At 41.2% G+C, this 16,653-nt stretch overlaps 1 non-coding gene across 1 annotated transcript; it reads right to left on the reverse strand.

The window, feature by feature from the left end:
* Positions 1-1,469: 1,469 nt before the first annotated feature.
* Positions 1,470-1,543, reverse strand: Trnas-cga. Its single transcript has one exon. It is a non-coding gene; the product is annotated as a tRNA-Ser (tRNA).
* Positions 1,544-16,653: the final 15,110 nt, after the last annotated feature.

Consider the following 16,653-nt stretch of genomic DNA (forward strand, 5'->3'; position numbering starts at 1 on the left):
TGATTCCCATGATCACTTCCCAATACGTGTCAATTCTGCTTTCGTGTAACGATTGCAAGCAGGATCCATACTGCCATCTTCCTCAGCGAAACGATTTCGAAAATCCGAATGCAATACAACGGACCGCGTGGCAGTTAGCCACAAAGAAGTTCAACTGTTGTCGCATGTGTTTGACCTGTTGACTTATTGATAACATTCCACCAAAAATGTGAACTGAGAATTGCTGTTAGAAAGAGTCAATATATCACCCTTTAAAACCTATTTGGGAATCGGTGAAAAGTCACACCTTCTGATCTCGTATCAACAGCTTGTAGAATAGATTGCCTCGATCGGTTTGAGCATGCCAAAGAAGGTGCGACGCGTTACTTTGTCGTGCTTGATGAGTGTACCCGTGGCAATTGCTGGGGTCGTGGTGAATTTATCGTCGAGGAGGCAATATCAGGCGAAGTCAGGACGCGCCGGGTCGTCATTACTCGTGATGGGCGCTAACAAGGGAGCCTAATGCGATTTCGCTAGCTCTCCGGCAACAGCGCGGGCCCTATCTATTATTCACCCAGAATCAATACGGCGCGGCGCTCACAACCTAATGGAAGGCGGCAGTGGCCGAGGCGGCCAACACCCAGAAACCGTGTTACGAGTCGACACGCTGTCACTGGCGCTGACCGTGTACTGGCCCATCGGAAGCGCCATCCGCTTTTCCGACCTCGGCGTAGAAATACAGAATGCACGAGAGACGCTACGCACGTCTCTTACGGCTCTATTGTGTCCTAGACACCTTATGTACAAATCAGACAAATGCCAACGCTTTTCCTTTGGGCCATTACTCTTCTGAATAGTTTGATACAATGCACCACAACCACCTCTCCTCTCCTCCCCTCAGTGTGGCATATCAACCCAATGTCCCCAACCAGTTGTTGGATGTATACCACTCTCTGCCTTCCCCTGTACAGCTCCCCTAAGTACCACTGAAGTTTTTCCTTTGTTTCTTAACTAAAGTCCTATCAACAAATGGCTCTGAGCACTATGTGACTTAACTTCTGAGGTCATCAGTCCTCTAGAACTTAGAACTACTTAAACCTAACTAACCTAAGGACACCACATACATCCATGCCCGAGGCACGATTCGAACCTGCGACCGTAGCGGTCGCGCGATTCCAGACTTAAGCACCTAGAACCGCTCCGCCACTCCGTCCGGCTCCTATCTTGCTCCTACATTCACGAACTGTTTCAACGACGAAATTTGTCATTCAAAGAAACAGATGACTATTTGACCACTTAACTTTTGCAGCGTAAAGCACTTGGAAACAGACATATTGACGTCCCTATCTCCGACGCCATAGGTAAGATAATTACTAACGAATTTCAATCAATATTTACTTTGTTTGCAAACATTCACGTTCTCAGAATGAGATTTTCACTCTGCAGCGGAGTGTGCGCTGGTATGAAACTTCCTGGCGGATTAAAACTGTATGCCGGGCCGAGACTCGAACTCGGACCTTTGCCTTTCGCGGGCAAGTGCTCTACCAACTGAGCTACCCAAGCACGACTCACGCCCCGTCCTCACAGCTTTACTTCTGCCAGTACCTCGTCTCCTACCTCCCAAACTTTACAGAAGCTCTCCTGCAAACCTTGCAGAACTAGCACTCCTGGGAGAAAGGATATAGCGGAGACATGGCTTAGCCACAGCCTGGGGGATATTTCCAGAATGAGATTTTCACTCTGCAGCGGAGTGTGCGCTGTAAAGTTTCGAAGGTAGGAGACGAGGTACTGGCAGAAGTAAAGCTGTGAGGACGGGGCGTGAGTAGTGCTTGGGTAGCTCAGTTGGTAGAGCACTTGCCCGCGAAAGGCAAAGTTCCCGAGTTCGAGTCTCGGCCCGGCACACAGTTTTAATCTACCAGGAAGTTTCATTCACGTTCTGTCTCTGGCGTACGAAACGGTGGGAGTGGAAAGTAGGTGGGCATTTGTGGGCGCAAACACGTATAAACACTTTAATTAACAACAGAATTCAGTAAATCAGGACGCATGAGTAAAAGTAAAACGCAGGGTAAACGGATAGCAGTCAATCTAGAAATGCTGATTAACTAAAAACGCAGTGCCTTTAATTAAAGTGAAGCAACTTACAGACGTCCAATGTGGGCTGTAATTATCATAGTGCAGCGAAATTTGGTAAATACTATAATGCGTTAACACAGAACCGATTCAGGCTGAAAAAAAAGGAGTTCTACTTTGGGTCACCATGATTTGATCTAGCGCTGTGAATGCAAGAAACATGTATACAAACGTTCCCATATGAAACGGATTAGGAAAGGGACTTTGCCAGAAAATGTCGAACATGTGAGATAGACGTTATGTTTATTTTATTATTAACCGCCCCTTACACAATTTTTTCAGTGTGATCACAGGAGATGTCGACGAGATGATGCATCCATAAAACGACGTGATCAACAATTGGTCGCAGAACCTCCGATGGAATCTGAACAGCACGTCATTGTTTACTGGCCTTCAGACCAGGTAGAGACCGAACATTTCCTTGGTTCCTTTAGATATCCCCAGAGCCAAAAGCCACATGGATTCAGATCAATAATCTTGCAGGCTATGCATCTGGAAAACGTCTGGGCTTACCACGTCCGTGGAACGTTGCATTAAGCAGATCTTTCACTGGGCCAGAGAAATTAGGTATTGCCCCATCTTGCAACATGGAAACAGTAGCTTCCACACAGATGCACTCTTCTGAAGTAGGAATTACAAAAACTGGTTCAAATGGCTCTGAGCACTATGGGACTTAACATCTGTGGTCATCAGTCCCCTAGAACTTAGAACTACTTAAACCTAACTAACCTAAGGACATCACACAACACCCAGTCATCACGAGGCAGAGAAAATCCCTGACCCCGCCGGGAATCGGACTCGGGAACCCGGGAACCTGGGAAGCGAGAACGCTACCGCACGACCTCGAGCTGCGCACAGGAATTACAAGCTGTACAAGAAGTTCTCGATAAGTCAGTGACGTCACAGTAAACTTGAAAGCCCTTCTGTATGTATTCTCTTCAAAGAAGAAAGGATTGTGAATAAAAGTACTTGTGAATCCACGCCTCAAAGTCACATATTGGCTAGTGCAGTAATTCTTCGTGCACATCAGATGGTTTAACAGCAAGCCAAATTCGGCAGTTCTGTGTATTCATTACATGTTGTAGCGTAAAATGTGCCTCGTGACTCCGGTCACGTGTTATTAACTCCGATACGTGTCAGACAGCAAATTCAGAAAGTTTCTGCGGGTCATGAGATGCTCTTTTCTGTATCGTCTGCATCTTGTACAGGTACCAGTGTAAAATAGTCCGCAAAACATTCCCTGATCTTTGAAGTGCCCTTCACGGGGACACAGGGAAAACGGTGATCAAATTTTAAGAAGTGTATTGACGAAGAAATATTTCTGCTTTGACGGTAAGAACAAAAGGTACAAAATACAGCGTCTCACTGGTTTCTGGTAAATGTGCTTGACAGCGCTACTATCTAGTCACCCGACTGTTTCCAGTATGTAGTAACACCAACGGGAACTTCGTAGGAATATACAATTGCATGAGCCGCGCGGTTTGAGGCGCTATGTCATGGATTGCGCGGCCCCTCCCGCAGGAGGTTCGAGTCCTCCATCGGGCATGGGTGAGTGTGTTGTTCTTAGCATAAGTTAAAGTAGTGTGTAAGTCTAGGGACCGATGACCTCATAAGTTAGGTCCCCTAGGAATTCACACACATTTGGACATGCACTTGCATCAAAATAATCGATAATCGAGGTCTCGAGAATGCAGACATGATTAAGCCCAACACAGGCACGGAAAAGTCTGCCTTTAATACAGTCTAAGACCACAGAGGAATTAACGGTGAAAACGGTGATCAGAGGCGCCGGTCCCTACGATAGGCTTCTAGAACGTCCTGACACGATGAGGTGAGTAGCACCCACCCAGCGGCCAGGAGAGCCTCTCGAAGCCGGACGAACTGTCCGGTGTATATTTGCTTTATTGTTATTTCATCCCCCTCATCCTTCAAGATGGGGGCTGGGCTGGCAGCGGTACAAATAAACCGCTCTTCAGCCTGTAGATTTTAACACTAACTTAGATGCTAAAACAAAGAACTGGGAGACATATGTATTATGAATTTAAAATAATTTGAAAAGGTGACATGAAATACAAACAACATAATGCTGTCTGCATGAAGTGTTTTAAAACAGTGATAGAAATGTGGACAGAGAGCACAGTTAAAAATACTTGATAAACACTAAACACCCGAGAAAAACTTAAACACTGAACACGATATAAGATACAATGACCATTAAAAATAGATCAGAGTGCACTTTCATTAAAACTCGGTAAGGACCTGCCCTGGGACTAGATTATAGATGAAAAGAAGGGTGAGTATGTAGGGGTAGAGGAGAGTGGTGGTGACGAGGACTGACGGCTGTTAAGAGGTGGTGACAGGGGAGGTAGATTCGGGGGACAAGGAGAGAGGGGAGAAGTGGAAGTAATACTGTGATCTATAGCCCGGAGGGGAGAAGGGATTGGGGGAAACAGGAAAGGCAGGAGATGTGGCATGGGAAGAAGAGGAGGAGAATGGAGACCTTGCAGGGGCTGGAGTGGAAAGGAGTCAAATTCACGGATCATGTAGGTTATTAGAGATTGTTTGATCCTCTTGGGGGAAGATAAACGGATGGAGGATGCAAGATGGAGACCATAGTGTAGCAATTCATAGAACTTAAGAGGGGTGAATATCCGAGTTACATTTGTACTGCAAAGGATAGGGCAGATCAGTGACTTGTGAAGGACAGCGGAGGGGTGTGGTCCCCATGCGCGGCCAGTTGGTAGTTGTTCCAGTTCGTTCAAGTACCCTTCGCAAAGTTTGCTGTTTTTCGCCTGGTGGAATCGCCGGTTGTATAGAATCTCTTCGCTAGAGAGGCTTCTGGTGTGAATGTGTTCGCTAGGTGGAGTGTGACGGGCAGCGAGGGGGAGTCTTGAGTTAGCAGCGGCACGAGGAAGGTGGCGAGCGGTATGGTCGTAGTTTAGAGCGTTGTTGGGTAGCTATAATTTGGTAAGGAGGTCCCCTTTTGTATGCAAGGATGGGGCACAATGCTGGTGTTGCCCGGAGGAGTTCGGAGGTTAACGTAACGGCTGTAAGTCTGTGCAGCCGTCACTATACCGATGCTGCGCCCTTGCTGACACACGACGACTGGATAATTACACGTGGAGCTGAATATCTTTATTACTGAGTACTTGCCCATCTCTGTGTTTTAGTTGTTCGTCTTGCAAAATTATGATTGAGTCTGCCCTTGCGGGGGGACATAAACTTGTGGTCTCCAGATAACTAGAGAAAGTGACAAAGTGACTCGGCGATTTAGTGCACAATGTATCAGGCAAAAAAAAAAAAAAAAAAAATGTTTTGTATGTCATGAATAATGAAACATTGAACAAAAAAGAAATTTACGAAAACACAGTAGTTTAAAATACACAATTAAATCACAAGTCTATGACAATTTCAAATGGATGTTATTATGTTATGATACGAGCTAACCAGAGAAAGCCGAAAGTAGTGAGATAGCAACAGAAATGGCATTAGCGATAAACGTGACGTCGAAATTGGGGACCACATACTAGATGAACTGTAGGAATTCTGCTGTTTTGGACACAAAATAAAGAATGACGAAAGACGCAAGGGGCATGTAAGAAACCGACTAACACAGGAATTCATCGTTAAAGCAAGTTATTATCAAACATAGACCTTAATTTGAGGAAGAAATTAAGAGTGTACGTTTGGAGTACAGCATTGTGTATAAGTAGATGGTGGACTGTGGGAAAATCCGTAAAAGAAGAGAATGGAAGTGTTATAGGTTTTATTGCTCCAGAATTATGGTCAAACTTACGTGAGAATGAGGAGGTAGACCACAGAATCGTCATAGGAGGACTGACACTTATAAACCTGTAGTGTTACTTCTGTGTAACAACGCACGTACAAGTACGAAAAGTTTCGGAGATATTGGATGGTAAATCCTTCTCGATCCGCCCTCAATTCTGACCTGAACCTACCAGACTTTCAATTGTTTCCAGACTCGAGAAAACACAGCGACGGAAATCACTGCAGTGATTCTAGTAATCAGAAAAATCGAAAATCCTAACGGGAATGCGATAGTTGCCGAAAAGCTGGGTCGCTGTTATTGAGAAGAATGAAAATTTCATTGAAGACCTGTAAAGTCTTTCTATGAAATAGAAAAAAATTGGACCATTATTTCATGATGTGCAAATTTTTGAAATGAAGTTCGTAATGTGTTTCCGCGTGAGTGCATGTGTGTCTGTGTGTGTGTGTGTGTGTGGGTGTGTGTGTGTGTGTGCGAGAGAGAGAGAGACGTCTGCACAGAAGACAAGTAACTGAAGATATTGGGTGTAAGCGCTACTCTGAACTGAAGAGGGTGGCCGACTGGATCAAAGCAGTAAGGCAAAACAGCATCACCAACCCAAAGGGCAGTGGAACTTCACTAAAGTTACGTGGGGCCTGCTGGTCCAGCAGTGTGATCATCTTTCAGATTGATAAAACTCCTACATATGCTGGTATAACAGCGATTATTATCTATTTGTTCCCCCCAGAGACAAATGTTCTTCAATGTGTAGCCCCTTCTCTGCGGACAATACGACGTAGTGATTAATTTGATTCGCACATTCAGAATTTGCGTTTTGTAGTCTAGTACGAGGCGTGTTGAAAGAATTCGGCCTTTGCTTATAAAAATCTGAAGAACTATCTAAAACCAGGTTGATCGGTGTGACGATCATTATCTAGGAAGATGATTTTGATCACGGTTGGACACACCCCTGTATCAAGGCCCGTCTCTGTAGCTGCCACCACTGCCAAGAGATGTCACTCCAAACACCAATTAAACATGGAACGGTTAACAATAAATATACACCCATCACTGCTTAGCGTTAGTAAATTATAAACCTTCCTTGTGAATCAATCTATATATTAATGTAAACCGTATCAAAATACTAAGTCCTAACAGTAGTTCTTCAGATTATCATGAACATATATGTATGGATATAGATATCGCTGACATCGGTTTACTGAAGGATTTTGGAACACATCCTGTATGCCATTGTTGTGATATAACTCTAAAAAAAGAATATATTGACGGATAACAAGCAAGGAATCAGAACACATCGTTGTTTCGAAAAATAAATGGCTCTTCGTTCACATAAAGTAATGAATGTTACTGATAGGGATCTCAAGTTGCTTCCATATTTCTACATTTATAGAAAGCATTTGACACCGTTCCTGAGTAGGGGCTTGTAATCAAATGCGTTCACACGGTATATCGTCAGTTAACTGACTGCATTCGAGATCTCCTGTCAGAAAGGTCACAGTTCTTAGTAACTGGCGGGAAATCATCTAATGAAACCGAAATAATGTCTGGTGTGGGCTCCCCAAGGAAGTTTTATAGGCTATACGCTATTCTCAATACATACAAACGGTTTCGGAGCCAATATGATTAGCTTTCTTCGATGGTTTGCTGACGCTGATTCAGTAGACGCCTGTATATGTCATTAGACAATCAAAATTAATTGCAGAATGATTTATATGAGATTCTGCGTGGTGCGAAAATAGCAATTCATTCTAATCAAGAGAACGTGAGAGTTCTGTTTATAAGTACAAAAAACTATTAAATTTATGTTACACAATACATCCCACAAATTTAGATAATATAGATTCGAATACCCCCCCCCCCCTTCGTCCTCCCGTCCCCAGAAACCACGGACCTTGCCGAGGTGAAGTGGATGGTGTGCTTCCATGATAAAGATAGGTTAAGGAAAGGTAGACCTGCGTGTGTAGCATTTGTAGATTTATAGAAAGCTTTTGACGGTGTGGACTGATGTATACCCCTTAATATTGTGAAGCTAGGAGGGATAAAATACAGGAAGAGAAAGGTAATTTACAAGCTATACAGCAACCAGAGTGCAGTTTTAAGAGTTCAAGGGCATGAGAGGGACGTAGTGGTTGAAAAGGAGCTGAGAGAAGATAGAGGTCTCTAACGTTATTCAATTTATATACTGAGCAAGCAGTAAAGGAAACCAAAGAAAAATTTGAAGAAGGAAATAAAGTTCATGGAGAAGAAATAAAGTATTTGAGCTTTGCAAATGACTTTGTAATTTTGACGGAGGTAGCTAAGGACTTGGAAGAGCAGTTGAACGAAATGGACAGTGTCCTGAAAGGAGTAAATGAGAAAAACATCAACAACGCAAAACAAGGATAATGGACTGTAGTTGAATTAAATCAGGCAGTGCTGAGGAAATCAGATTAGGAAATGACACACTAAAAGTAGGAGACGAGGTTTTACTATTTGGCCAGTAAAATGTCTGATAATGGCCGTAGTGAAGTGACAGTAATATGTAGAGTACGAATGGCAAGATAAGCATTCCTGAAAAAAAAAATTGTTAACATCCAACATGACCGTAAATGTTAGGAAGTCTTTCTGAAGCTATTTGTCTGGAAGTAAAAAAGAAGACGATAAACAGCTTAGACAAGAAATGTGTTGCTACAGAACAACGCTGGAGAGAAGATGGGTGGATCACGTAACCAACGAAGAGGTACTGAATAGAATTGGGGCGAAAAGAGATTTGTAGCTCAATTTGAATAAAAGAAGGGATTGGTTAACAGATAACATTCTAAGTTTAGTAATGGAAGGAAGTATGAGGGATAAGAATTTTAGATGAAGACAAAGACAACATAAATTGATACGATCACACTGAAAATATTGTACAGAAAGTGTACCATGACGGCGTTTTAGTGACAGAACATTTAAAAGATGCTATAAATCTATTAAGTATGTCATCTACATTGCGCTTATCGTCATCTTCTAGCGTACGTCTTCGTGGAATGGGTTACTTAGCACTGACGAAGGACATCGAAAGGTTTCAAAGAAGTTCAGCTCGTTTACTGTTATCATGAAATGCAGGGGAGACTGCGATCTGGAGTGACAATCATTAAAACAAACCCGTTTTTCTTCTTTCTCCTCCAAATGCCAAAGTATTTTTGTCGTACTCACAGGGAGAAACGACTATAAAATAAGAGAAATCATAAGAGGAGGGAGCAGGAAATTAGTGTTTAACGTCCCGTCGACAACGAGGTCATTAGAGACCGAGCACAAGCTCGGATTAGGGAAGGATGGGAAAGAAAATCGGCCGTGCCCTTTCAAAGGAACCATCCCGGCATTTGCCTGAAGTGATGTAGGGAAATCACGGAAAACCTAAATTAGGATGCCCGGACGTGGGATTGAACCGTCGTCCTCCCGAATGCGAGCCCAGTGTACTAACCACAAGAGAAATTCTTAGCCTGTACGGAAAGGAAGACGCTATCACCGTCAGGAAGTAGTTTCATATACGTTTAAGGGGACTTGTACGTCATGCTATGTAATTTTTATTAGTACTTTGAAATTTAATAAATCAAAAACTTTAATAGATATGGGAATGAAGCTGTAATCAAATATTTAGCATGTAGTGACCTCTATGTGAAAAAAAATTAAAAAGTGTGGAAAACATAGTGGAGTGGATATTGATTTTTATCTTATGTACTGAATTACGCGTAATTTTTATTTCAGACACATTGAACTTCCACACTATTCAGAATGAATAGTCAACACAAATTTTATTCCTCTAATTATTAACTTGTAGAAACAATAAATTAGGGACGTTATCAATTTGTGATTTTGTGTATTAAAAAAGTGTTTTCTGGAAGACAAATATCTCTCCTAATAACTTAAGAACATATGACATGCTCGAGCCTAAAATATGTAATACATTGTTCAAAAATGTGGTTCGCTGTGTAGACGAGCACTATATTAATACTAATGCACAATTTTGTTTATGTAGCTTTAATACTGTGTGAGATGATACCCATGCATCAAAAAAGTTGATTACGGGGAATTGAAACTAAAGATTCGCACACCATTTTCTTCTCAATGATAACATGTCAAAACATTCCAGTTCCATCATATTGTTGATTCTGAGTGTCCTTTTCATATTCTTTAGTTTCCTTTCTTTTCTTTGTTATTCTGGCTTTCTTTGTTACGCATTCAGCAGCTTTTTCAGCTCTAGCGACACGTTGCCTGCCCTCTCGTATCCTCCCACTTTTCACGTTGTCCATAGTTTTGATGCCTAGTCTACTCATATTTTTTAATCTTCCTATTATTCCATCATGAAAATGTATTATGGTATCGATCACACAAATCCGAAAAGCTGACATGCCAATAAAAACATTTTTTGGTAAGCGTTCCCTATTGAAACTTTCATTCTGATTCTGTGTTTTGCGACGCAAAATTTTTCCAGGAGTTTAGAATCTGAAAGATCTCTGTACATTGGCTTTAGCTCTGACATTACAGTTTCTGGAATTGGGGGGGGGGGGTGAGGGGGAGGGGGAAGGGGGGGCTAAGTCTATGTGTTTGTCCATTTGCTTCACATCTATTATACTTGCACCATGAAGTGTTCCATTTGAGCCGAGGCCATGCCTTGGATAATCATCAGTGGATATTTTGTTATAGAGTTGTCCAAATTGATTTTTCATCTCACTAACATTGTCACTGTTTCTCCTGATGACTAGAACATAATATTCTGTAAGATGCTGTATTTCTTACTCGGTGAGTCTGCCTGGTCCACCAATTACTTTGCCATCAGAGACCTTTTTTTTCCTGTCATGTTCTTGCAGAGTTTCCTAAGGTTTGCCCACATTCTCTTCTTTTTATGTCCTATACATTCCTTTTTTATTTCAGTTTTAGCAAATAGCTTAGCAGCCACAACACTGTTCAAACCTTTAGAGTTATCATCACAAAGGTAGTAAACGTCTTGCACATCATGTATAGCAGTTGACATTCTAAAACAGAGAGTGCCCTCGTGCTTTCCATACCAGCATTGAACCCTTCAAAGTTTTTGTTTCATTTGTCTTCATTTACCTTTTTGACACAACGTTTTGTATTTGACAGTAGTGTGACATCTAGGCTTTCACACGCCGCATCTACTTTAGAAAGACATTTGAACACGAAAATAATGAGGTACTACATACACTGATGCGCAAAAAAAAAAAAAAAAAAAAAAAAAATAGTATACTCATGCGTATTCAAATATAGAGATACGTAAACAGGAAAAATACTGCGCTGTGGTCTGCAACGACTATATAAGACAACAAATGTCTTGCGCAGTCGTTAGATCCGTTACTGCTGCTACAATGTCAGGTTATCAAGATTTAAGTGGCATTACAGTCGGCGCATTAGCGATGGGACACAACATCTTCGAAGTAGCGATAAAGAGGAGACTTTTCCCGTACGATCATTTCACGAGTTTTCCGTGAACGTCAGGAATCCGGTAAAACATCAAATCTTCGACATCGCAGCGACCCGAAACAGAACCTGCAAGAACAGTACCGACGACGACTGAAGAGAATCGCTCAACGTGACAGAAGTTCAACCCTTCGGAAATTACTGCAGATTTCGATCCTGGGCCATCAACAAATGTCAGAGTGCGAACCTTTCAACGAAACGTCATCGATATGGGCTCTCGTAGGTGATTATTTATTAGAAATAATTTTATGGTATTTGTTGTCTTTGCATATGTTATAGAATTGATTTTTTATGCTATAGTTTATTGATAATGCAAGTGATTTGTGAAATATTTATATGTTAAGTATAAATTTTTGGAATAGGGAAGTATCATAGAATTTTGTTAAATAAAAAAATTCCATTTCTGGGCTCTCATGAGGTCAAGGTCACCTTAAATGTGAACTGCAGACATTGTCGACTGTTTATCCGAAACTGTACTGTAACTATTGTAAAACTCGAACTGGAAATACAAATCAATTCGGAATAAATCTGTCCCCACCCACATACGAAATACGAACCTGTAGCACTGATTTCCAGCTCTTAATTATGTGGATTACAATTGTCTATATTGAATTGCATGAAGACCTAAATAAGAATCGTCTGTGAAAGCATCTTGAACTTGGCTATACGAGAGGCGACACACCGTGGATCATAAAATCTGGCAGGAAACAGCCCCATAATAATTTGTGGAACGTGTACGAACACGTGCAAGGAACTGCGGCTGAAGATCAGACTGTACAGTTCTTTGACTTAAGCTGATTCGGCGCCGGTCACAATGAAAGTCACAATGCAGATTGTATCTCTAGGCTGTGCGTGATTAACAAGGACTGCTTTTTTTGACAGTTGTGTGTGACCTGGTGATGCGTGTTGTTTTGTCAGAGTCCGTGAAGAACTCCTACTGTGGATGGTTAGAATGGCAATCATAATTCGTCTTAAGACACAGACCGTTAAGATAACATCCGAGAGTGAAGAAGGAACCAAAAATCTGAGTATGCCTTTGAAGATTGTGAGACAACGTCACTACGCTCAGCCTCCACAAGACAAAATATTTAATGAACTATAAGCGGGCGTAAGGAACACGGCTACGCTTACAGACATACACCCTTATTGGCTGTCAGATGAATGTAGAGAGAGAGAGGGGGAAAGAGCAGGACACAGTTTGAAATTCCAAATATCATGACTATTTTAATTCGTCAACAACCTGAAATGAGACAGAGACCAGCTTCTCAGTGGATGGCACTCACAACGTTTATCATTCAGCAAGTCAACATTATGTGACTCCAGAAAAAGACAGAGAACAGAGTCTTCCTTGGTGGAAGCAGTTGCAGGTACAAAGCCAATGACCGATACTGCAGTCACTTCATTCGTCACTTGCAGATTATGAGTACGATGAGATCCAGGCACTACCCCGAGATGAACTGTATGGAAAGTCAAGTCATTTTTAACGATGTTCAGTAATTTCAATCTTCATTCTGGAGACTTGTTTGCAGTTAAAGGTACAACATGCTTTCAAATCTGGCCATAGATGCGAAGACGTACGGTTCTGTAGCGCTTTTTGCCTTTACACACTAACCCTTGGCAACCACGGTATGACTTAGGTGAATATGATTGTTTTATCCAGACACGCATTTATCTGAATCATATTCCAAATACCGTACCCCGGTTTTCCAAAGCACTGACTTGTGACTGTTAAACCATTTCTTTTATATTTTTGTGCAATAAACTGAGCTAATTGAGATCTTTGTTTAATTTCTTCTTTATCATCGATTCTGAGGGCAGCAATTTAATTATGTCAGATATACAGGGCGCTTTTAGTGTATCCAATTAAAGATTCACACGTTTGATACCATCGCGTACAAATAATTTCCAATGACGTCTATCAAAAGTAATCACGTAGATGCAGAGGGATGTGACCAGGGATATGAAGCTTTCACTCCTCCCAGCAATTTCACTGGATGGAAAGATAGAGGAGAGAAGGATTGCAGCTTAGGGACTAGTCTGCATTGAATTGTGTAGCGTATCCAACGCATTGCACAGCTGTTCATTAAAACATATAGCTACTGTTAGTTCTAGGCAGTCTTCATTCACGACGCTACGGTCTCTCAGAGAGTCTCTCACTGTACGAGGCAACGAGAGGCTGTTCATGATCTTGTATTTTTTATTTTTACGGTCCTTGGACCACTCATTGACCGTACTAGAGGAGTAAATGCCGTCAGGTGTGTAGATACGTCACGAAAGGATGCTCAGGTGGCGAGAGCGGAGTAGGTGTGGGAGGTATAGGAAGTTACAGAGGTGTAACTTGTTATTTATTCATTGTTAATTGGGGTGATAATTAAGTGAAATTTTACTAAGAAAAACAGATTTGAATTTGCGCAGCCTCCTGTCTCCACTAGATTAATGACCGATATCGTACGTTCGCATTCAAAGAGTTCGATAAAGGCTCCCTCTCCGGGACGCAAATAATAGTGACATATGCAGTGGAACAGTAAATCACTTTCATATCGGCAAGAGAAACTGTATCTGATCTCTTAAATCAGAGTGACATATCAGTCGTCCACTTTGTCGTTCAATGAATCATTGTCCCGATTACATTAATTTGATTCTCTCTGTATGTATCCTAGTGGCGAACTGTAAATACACGACGATACCATCACGAACAACTTCCGCTGTTCTCGTACTGATAGCCCCCAAAGCTTGTAGCATCAGCTGCCGACTGGTTGTAAGAGAGACGTGGCATGAAAGTATAAATTATGTTACTTGTATTAGCAATTCAATAGATCGATGGCTGCTAGCTACAAACTAACAGCTAACGTTAATAATATGGACATTCTTTTAGGTATAAAGAGATGTTGTAAAACAGAAATAACTTGTCGAAGACTATATATTCGCTCCTAAATTTCACCCCTCCCCTGCGGTACGTAAACTCCTAGCCACCCTTCCGTCAGTTATAAACAGTTATGAGCTAGCAGCGCTAATGAAGTTTTCTATTATGCAAAATAAAATTGATTTCCATTTTTTTCTTTGTTGATCTATTCACTTACGAACGTGCTCCTGAATCGCTAGGTATAATCTGAAACATAAAATATGCTGATAATGTAAATCTTAGTGACTCTTAACGTTACAAGTAGCGCTTCTGCGTAAATACTTTACATGTAATAGTCAAATTTTCACACCACGGAGATCATCATTTTATGAATCACAGAGTTTTACATTTGTTTTCTATGTTTCCATTTAACGCTAAGAAAGTAGTTTCTTCAAGCCAAACTGTGGTGTTGCATAGAACATTAAATTATATGAGATATGGCAATATTGCTATGTTACTGAGACAAGTCCACAAATGTTGCGGGGAACACATGGAAGTTTTGAGTACATCAGTAGCTAATTATGCAAGATAAAGCAAAGACAGTACCTGACATAATTACGCTCCTCGGGCGCCGCAGCTAAAGATAGAATAAAAAGTTTTATTTGTTAGAAGATCTATAAGACTTTTTTTAAAAGCGAAATTCTGCACAAAATTATTGTGAATAATTCCGTTATTTCAGAGTCATACTGCCGAATGTTACAATCATAGTACGACTGCAACGTCCTCAATTTCACAATCAGAAGAGGCGTCGTGGTTCAGATATTGATACAATTCTGTGTAACGGGTTGAAACCCTGCCAGGCCATACCTATTAAGTTATCACAGTTCTCTCAAATCACGTTCTGTGATAGTGAGGATGGACCCTTTGAAGAATCTTTAGATGATTTTTCATCCTTACTGTGTTAAAATGTAGCCCGTACTTCGTATTTAAAGGGCTTCCAGCGTTATGTTACAGAGACAGGAAATCATATCATTCAATACCATACGCGTTAATAAGCTGGGGCTTTTTGGCTCATTAAGCAGCTGTAGTCCAATGTTTTGTTTATGTCATCAATTACCTTCAGCCGCTAATATTTATATTATGCTGCAGGTTTGTCTCTTACCAATCTACTACACTTAAAGAACAAAACGCTGAAATTAAAGCTATGAATTGATAGTGAGGGTTAAAAATCAGTCAATACAGTTTGATTACCCGAAAATAGCCTTTGATAGGTCTCAAGTAAAGTACAAGAATAGACTTTATTAGAAAAATAAACATAAAATTTCACTTTCCTATTAATTCTGTACATAAGCACTATAAATATTTCACTATTGATTATAACCTTTAAGGAGTTGGCAGATTTCCACAATATCATGTCGGCGTGGTTGTAAAGTAAAGTGGTTGCCTAGAAACCAAGAGGTCGTATGATCGAAGCCCAGTCGGCCCTCGCAAATTTGGCCTTCAATTTACCCCACACCTCTCAAGGAGTCCCTAGGAATGACACATAGTTGGAATTCCAAGTTAAATTGTAGGTCCCCTTTCCCAAGGTGGATAATTAGGGTAGATTAGCATCACGCAAGAGGCCGAAGTGGGTCAGATTGAAATACAGTCAGTTCCAGAAGAAAGTGTACGCTGTTATCTGTATGAAATGTAAGAATCAATTATAAATATATATTTACGTGAAACTACATATTATTATTGATTGCACAATTGCTTAATAGTTAATCCAGTCGCCTTTTTGGCATGCTTTTCACGAGATTTTCTGCATATTCTCTCGGTAACGACCTCCATATCGTCCTCATTTTAAATGATAGCTGCTTTAAAGCATATATTGGCATTCCTTTAAGCTTCACCTTAATATACGACCAAACATTTCCGATAGGATTTGTATCCGGAGACATTGCAGGCCAATCCATCGTGGACACCCCATGGTCTTATTCCCACGCTGTACAGAGGTGGCTGCGATGTTTCGGATGATTATCCTGTTGAAGCACCTAGTTTGCCTCGTTCGAACCGAGCGAGATATAGTTTCTGCTTAAAATGACGCACGATCTCATTGTCCAAAGTTTTTGTTGTCATACACGTTAGCCCTTTCTCCGGTAAATCAACCATGTTTCCAACCCCTAAAAGTCGTTTGACTCACTTCGCAACGAATGTCCTTGATTTTCTGAGAATTTTAGCAGCAGCTCCATATCAAAGCTGTGGTCCCTTTGGCTGATTTACAAGGAAGACTGGCCTGTGACGCTTCAGATATTTTGCACTCATTTTAACTGCAACCGACAAAACAGAACATTCAACTCTCACATTGTTTATCTATACTGTGCAAAACCGCACTGAGTACAGATTCGAGACCATTATCAGAGATGTGACATTTAAAATTATTGCGTACACTTTACTGTGGAACTGAGTGGTCTTG

Source organism: Schistocerca piceifrons, chromosome 6 (assembly GCF_021461385.2).
Source record: "Schistocerca piceifrons isolate TAMUIC-IGC-003096 chromosome 6, iqSchPice1.1, whole genome shotgun sequence".
Lineage (NCBI taxonomy): Eukaryota > Metazoa > Arthropoda > Insecta > Orthoptera > Acrididae > Schistocerca > Schistocerca piceifrons.